Source organism: Lissotriton vulgaris, chromosome 1_1 (genome assembly GCF_964263255.1).
Source record: "Lissotriton vulgaris chromosome 1_1, aLisVul1.2, whole genome shotgun sequence".
Classification (NCBI taxonomy): Eukaryota; Metazoa; Chordata; class Amphibia; order Caudata; family Salamandridae; genus Lissotriton; species Lissotriton vulgaris.
The window spans coordinates 1095281273-1095288866 of NC_141685.1; positions in this window are offsets into that span (position 1 = coordinate 1095281273).

Sequence of the window (7594 nt, forward strand, 5' to 3'; positions counted from 1 at the left end):
TCGGCCAGATATATATTGAAAAGGCTTGGGGAGAGCACGCAGCCCTGTTTGAGGCCATTAGTTATTTTTAAATCTGCAGATATTCTTCTTCCCTCTCCCAGTTTTATTTTTGCCCATGTTCCGCTATATAGTGCCATTATTGTCTCCATTAATGCCAGCGGTAGACCCCAAAGATCCAGTTTTTTCCATAGGCGTTTTCTGGGGACTCGGTCGAAGGCGGCTTTCAGGTCTATGTAGCAGGCTATTAATCCAGTTTTTCTTTTCCCTGCTCCTTCGATTAATAACGACAGTGCTGACAGGTTGGTTAAGCAGCCCATACCTTCCCTGAAACCGGTTTGAAATTTGGGTGTTATATTATTGTCTTTTATCCAATGTTGAAGTAGGGACAATATACAGGATGAGAAAAGCTTTGCCTCCACATCGATTAAAGCTATTAATCTGTAATTCCCGGGTTCCATTCTACATCCACTTTTATGAATTGGATGGAAGATGTTTCCTTGCCAGGACGGTGGGATCTTTTTTTCTTTATGAATATAATTAAATAGTGGGGTCAAGTATTTTGCCCAGAAGTCTGTGTCATATTTGAATAAGGCGTTCGGCATTCCATTTGGGCCAGCTGCTCCTTCCGCTTTCATTTTGCTTATTAGTGCGGTTAGGTGTTTAATCGTTGTCAACGGTGCTTGTTCCTCTTGGGCAGTGCCTTCCTGCTGGACGTTCTTCCATTGTCCGGGAACTGTATCTTTTTGTTCTAGATCTTTTTTTAGGTTTTTGGTTGTTTCTATGTTAGTTGGATAACTCTGGATGTTGTACAGATTGTTAATATAAGCGGCCCATGTTGTTTTACTTATTCCTATATTGGCTTGCTCACCAACTACTTTTGAAAGTTTATTTATTATATTCCAAAATTCTCCACTATTTGGTAGTTTACTTGTTCTTAAAAGATCTGCCCAGATTTCTTCTGTGTGAGCTTTTTTAGCTTTTCTACAGTCCTCTTTATATTCTTTCCTCATTTTTTGTATGTCGTTATTATCTACTTCATTTCCTGACCTTTTTTCTGCTGCCCTTATTCTTAATTTTTTCGCAATATCCCTTTTCTTATCTCTTAGTTTGGTGTTGTACCACGGCTCTTTGTTTGCTTTGTGACCATAAATTACCGGTGTATTTATTGCAAATTTTCCCAGCACAAATTTATGTAGATTTTCCAAATTTGCTATGGGTGATTGGTTTTCCATGCCCGTAGAACAAATTTCATATTCTAAAACTGAGTCCATTATCTCCTTTTTTACTGGGCCCTTGCTTTTGATTTTTTTCAGTTTGTATATTTCCGGAATTGCGGAAAGGAATTCTAATTGTGTTTTCTCTTCGGTGTTTAACCTCATTATTGTCTCTTGTGGGAAGTGGTCGCTCTCAGGTCGAGTTTGTATTCCAAAATATTCTATGTTCTTTTTTAGTTCATTGCTTGTTAGGGTGAAATCAATTATGGAGTTCTTTTTCCCACTGGAGAAAGTGGTTTTGGCGGGTATGTCTCCCTCCATTTTTCCATTTAGGATTGTTAGACCTAGTGGTTCCAGATCGCTCCAAATATTATGGATTTTGTCCTTTTTCCTATTTGTTTTTATTAGGTTGCAATTGAAGTCACCGGAAAGGAATATCTCGTGCGATTGGTAAGTTCTGTGTAAAGATTTTTATCAAATTTATCAAAGTTAGAGCTTTTTCAATTTTGGTCGCCTTGTCTGGGTGAATGTATAGATTTATAATAAGTAAACTCCATCCAGGGTTCTTTTTGTTTGCTTTCGGCTCTACTTTGATCACTTGTATCCAATTCTCTCCTGAGTCAAGCAATTCAGTTTTCCAGTCAAAATTATTGGTAATAAAGATTGACAGACCTCCCCTTGGGTGTCCATACTTTGCAAATTTTTCTGCCATTATGCGATGTTCCTCATATCCCATGATTTGCCTCGGGGTTATATTCCAGGTTTCCTGGAGTAGAATTATTTCAAATTTACTCAGGTAATCTGTTGTTTCTCGGTCTTGGGACATTTCTTTGAAACCATGTATGTTCCACGAGCAAATCCTTATTTTTGTTTCTGGTTTTGGGGATAAATTGGCATTTGGTCTTTGATTGTTTTGTATCAATTTACATACATCAGGATCGATGGGAATTTAGCGCCTGTGCCAACCAGGACCAGTCATTGTATTCCTTCAGACCCTGGTATAGTTGCTTTGTTTTAGTACTACTCAGATCTTGTTCCGAAATAGATTTATTTCTTGCTCCTTTCAGGATTGTTTGGGGTTTTCCCTTTACGTTGTTAGTTTGGGTAATCTTGTTGATTAGTAAGGGAAATGGATATTTTATTGGGGTGAGACGCTCTAAGGTTATTCCCCATTCTGTAAAATGTGTCCTGGTTGAGAATATGAGTTCTGCTATTTATTTAGATGCCCAGGTGGTACTGCTTATTTCCGAATCCATATCTGTGTTTCCTTGGATAAATTCAACTGCTTTCAGGTCACTTGTTGTTATCCCCCTCAGTATTGGTATCTCTTTTATTAATCGAAGGATATTTCCCCTGTTCAGCGTGTCTGAATTTCCTTTTGTTTGGAATTCCGGCTTGAACAGTAATTTGTATTCTGTTTCCATTCTTGCTGTTTCGGGATGTCCGGTTTGATAAATTCTCCTTTTTCCCTCTGTTGGATCAAATCGGATGTGGGATATGTTGTCATTTTGGCCGGCCATAGTTGTTAAGTCCGGACAAATGGAATCTACTGTGCATGCTTGTTGTAAGAGGTGCGTTTCTTCTTGACCTGTTTGAAAATTTCCTCAATTTTGGCTTGTTTTATTGTTTGACTCAGATTCGTGGTCTCTGCACGTTCTTCCTTTATTTCCTGCCATGATGATCAGGCCAATATTTGATTTCCTCGCTTGATCGGCCTCTGTTTTTTGGCTTTGCTCTTTTTCCTTTTTTTCCTTGATGTGTGGTGAATTTCCTTCAATATGCTGAATTAATCCTTTGTTGTCCCATGTTTCACATTCCCTTTTTGGATTATTTTCCTTTGTTTTTTGTTGTTCTGAGACCTCTCTATAATTTGATTTTAGCGTTTTGCTTTTGTCATTAGCTTTGTTTGTGGTTGACTGTTCCTCGTCTTTTGATTTTCCTTGTATGTTTGCTGTTATTTTGGTTCTGAATGGAGGTTTTGTTTGTTCCTCTGCTTCGTCTGTGTTTGTTTCTTTGTTTCCGTCTTCTTTGGTAGGGGTGTCTGTAATTGGAGTGTCTGTGATTGGGTTTATTCTGGCCTCTTTTGTCTTCTGTTCGAAGATGGCAAAGAATTGTTTTGCCTGCTTACTTTTAGTAGCGTTTTTTCTTGCCTTCCTTGCCTGTTTCCGCTGTCTTTTTGTTAGAGGTTCTGATGTACCCGATGAACCCATTGTTTTGTTTTCTCCCAGACCTCTCTTTATTTGTTCGTTTTCATCTGTATCATTTAAAGTTTTTTCTTCCTCGATGATGTGACTTATTCTGTTTTGGTTTCCGTTTTTATTATCCTCTGTATTGGGATTATCCCCTTTGCTGGTTTTCCCACTTGTTACAGCTAATATTTCTTTCAAGATGTCTGGTAAGGTTGCTAATTTATCTATTATGTCCTTACAAACGCAGTTTTGATCTATTAGTTTCTCTTTCCATTTTTTATCTTCCTCCTTTTCTTTTGTGATGTATGACGAAATTTTTTCCAGTTTCAAATGTATTCCCGCTATGTGAGATGCAATTAGGTTCATTAAATCTACCTGCACGTCAAGTTTGTTGGATTGAACGTTCAGCGCATTAATTGCTTGTTGTAAACTTTTTAGGAGCACATCCCCCCAAAGTGTGGATTTTCCTTCCTTTTGTTGTGGGTGTACCCCTATTGATCTATTTAAACTTTCTAAAGAAGAAATAGTTATAGGGTGTTCTTCTTTTGTTGTGCTCTTTATTATGGTAGAGTCTTGGCTCTTATCCGCAGGTTGTCTTATTGGGCTTGATGTGAGTATTATTGGAGCAGTTGTTAGCTTCCTTTCTTGACCATTAGCTTTTCTTTCACCGATGTTATCCGGGTATTCCAATTTTCTCAAATTTTCTAGACTCAGTTGCGTTGGGTCGGCTTCCTTGTGTGTATTCTACGCAATTCCGTTTCATCGAAGATCGAGAAAGATTTGGACCACTCGATCTTTTGTGCGCTTTTCTGCAGATTTGTTTGGGATCCTAAATTGCTCTGATTAATGGGGACTGGGCTACTTTCGTTAACCTCATCTGATGTTTTGTTGGGTGTTGACTTTGTTTGGTTGTGAGGTGCATGAACTTGTGCAGAGGTTTTTATCAGCCAATTTTTTATTGTCGATTTTTCTTTGGGGTTAGGACTTATACTTATTTCCGAGTCATTTCTTATCTTACGTTTTTTGCATGATGAAATCGAGCAGATTGGGTGTTTTAGACTTTTTTGAGATTTTACACCAATGCTATTGTTTAGTGTTGTTGCCCCTTGCTCTTTTGAGAATTGAAAATTGTATTTCAACTTTTCACCTCCAAACTTAAAAGGTTCCGCCATGTGAGTAGGTGCCTGGTCAGATTGTTCGTTCCTGGTTGACTCTTCTATATTGCTTTTATTCCCTTCATCTTTTTTCCCTTTTACTGTCAACCTTCTTTTTGCTTTCTGTATTCGAGATTGTCGAATTTTTCCTGACCGCATGTTAGACAAATTTTCCGGAATTTTGTCTTTTCCTGCTCCTCTCCTGCGTTGTCTTTCCCGGGAATCCCCAAGCCCGTCTGCCGCCTGCGCGACAGCTGCCGTCGGGGTAGTACACTTGGGAGTATAAACGGGGATTGGATGGTTGGATAAATAGCTTTTTGGCAAGGAGCGTAAAAATTTATTTCCATGTTACAGCAAATGGACTCAGTATGAATGACTGATTCCGCTATCTCGGCTCGCCTTTATGACTTGTTATGTCTTATTAGTCCGTCAAAATTTACTTTTCTCATAGGTATTACTCTCCAGCCCCTTTGCTCTGGTACCAAAAACTAGGTTGACTGGTCTAGTACCATACCAGTGCCAGTATTTTCTACCGCCCCTCTCGATTCTACCGTCCCCTTTGGCCCTTGGACCCTTGAACCCTGTTCTTTTACCACTCCTTACTTGTTTCTTGATTGGGTTCAGGGGTGTCGCTCGGCTTCTGGCGCTTTGCCTCTGCCTCTTGTGCTGGTTCTGTCTTTGTCGAACCGCTGCTCCAGCTTTTGCAAAAAACCCCCTCTTAGTCTCCAAAGGGGCTTCCTAAGGGGCTTCCTAGTGTCCTGGTGTCCTGATGTCAAACTTTTTTGTTGCAGCCGTGCCTTTTAAAACCCCCTCTTAAACTCAAGGGACTCAGGGGCTTTCCTGCTGTCAATAGCCCTCTGTCACGATCGTCTCCTTTGGTTAGCTGCTGCTTCCGTGCCTTGCGTTGGTTCTGCCGTACCGGCGGCACCAGCTCTGTCAGCTCTGTCTGCTTACACTGCCCGGGAGCCTTGCCTCCGCTCTCGCTTCTCCTCCACAGCTGGTGGCCTGCCCCGGCTTAATATTCGGCTTTCGTTTCAGCAGAGCCGCGGTGCTCCGAGATGCAGTTCGCACCGCGGCTTGAAGGCTCAGGAGTTCAAAGGCTTTTGGTTCGGCGGCATGTGGCTTTTGCTTTTGCGGGGCTGCGGTGCTCCGAGATGCAGTTCGGACCGCAGCTTGAAATCGACTTGCGAGCGGTTATGGGCGGCTCGTGGGCAGCTTGTACTCAGCTACCGCCACGGTTCTCGGCAGGAACGCCGCCTCTCATCTCCCGCCGCCGCTCACCGGCGCTCACCGCTGCTCGCCTCTTCTCGCCTACTCCTCTGCGGAAAACGCTCTTTCTCTCTCGTGCTGCTCTCTCTAGCGCCTCTCCTGCCAATCAGGTTCCCAGGGCCGTTGTTCTTTCCTAAAGCTGTATCTTTGTACCACTAATTGGCATCTCTGGTCACAGGTAAACCCTTGAATAAAGTACCATGGGTACCAAGGGCACTGTGACCAGAGAAGGCCTCTAAGGGCTGCAGCACCTATTGTGCCACCCTTAGAGGCGCTGTACCTTATCATCCACACACTGCCATTGCAGACTGCATGTTATGGTGCAGAAAAAAAGTGAAGAGTCGACAATAGAACTGGGTGGCTCCGCTCCGCTCGCAGAGTTTGCGCAGTAGAGCAGAGTTTTTTTCCTCGCTTGCGTTCACCAACGGCAAGTTGGCCAGCGCGAGCGAGGAAAATCAACTTCCTGGCGAGATTTTTCCTCAATCGCGATCGTCAACAACAAGTTGGCGAACGTGGAAAATAAACCTCCCGGCGAGATTTCTCAATGTCGGAGGGGAGGGTGTCGGGTTTCTTCAATGCGAGTGGTCGCGTATGCTCGCGTCTGCTCGCATTGAGAAACTGCCCGTTTGCATTGAGAAAGCTGCAGTGCGCTGTGCATCGTGCTGTTCCTGATGATCGCACAGTGCGGACAAGCATCCAGCACTGTACAATCACCATCAAACTCTGCCGCTCGCGGTGATCCGCGGAGTGCGGCAGAGTTTTTTTACCACTTCGCGGAGTTTCGCATAGCACAACTACGCCCAGGGTTAGTCAACAATAGCACACACTCCTGTGTGCCACACCTGCAATCCACTGCCTGTGGCCTAGGTAAGACCCACCTCTAGCAGGGTGCACTAGACCACAGGTCAGGGTACAGTGGCATGAACTCTGTAGGGCTACAGTGTCTAAGTCCATTCTTAGACATTGTAAGTGCTGTGAAGCCATAAAGCGTATATGGTCTGGAAGTTTTGTCATTATGAACTTCACAGCTCCATAGTGGTTTCACTGAAACCTGGGATGTTTCATAGCAAACTTCTCAGCACGTTAAACCCACACTAATGCCAGAGAGGTATTTAATGTAAAATGCACACAGAGGGCATCTCAGAGGAGCCCCCTGAAAAACTACCCGCTCTGGTGTGGTTCCTGAATGGCTGCTTGCTATTTGCAACCACCAGACAGGTTTCTGGCCCCCTGGGTAGAGAGCCTCTGCTCTTTGAGTGTACATTTTGAGCGGAGGTTTCACCCCCCCCCCCCCCCCCCCCCTCCCACCTCCAGAATTGGCTGGATCCACAAAAGGGGAAGCTTCCAAGGCCTGCCAAGTTTGTAAGCTGTCCCTGCCTTTTGCTATCCACAGCAACTGGCTTCCACTGGTTCTCACCTCCACTTGGGCGGGAGAATCGATGGGAACACTGAGCTTGGAGGAGAGGTGTGCCAACCCCATCCCTCAGGTGGAGGAGGTGAGGTGAAGCACATATCTCAGTCCCCTTCATCTTGGAGGGGAGGAGACCCAACAAATTAGGAACAGGTTCATGCCCCCTCCCACTGGAGGGAGGCATAATAGGGGTGTACTCATCCCAAGGAAGGTACCCATTGGTCCCGACCTGCGCACACTTGTGACCCTCCTAAATTTTGTATTAGGAGCAAGCCCGAACCTTGTATCCTCAGATTTGAGGAAGAAAGGACTGACTAGCCATGCTGACCCAGGAAGAAGAGGACTCCTCCTGCTTTT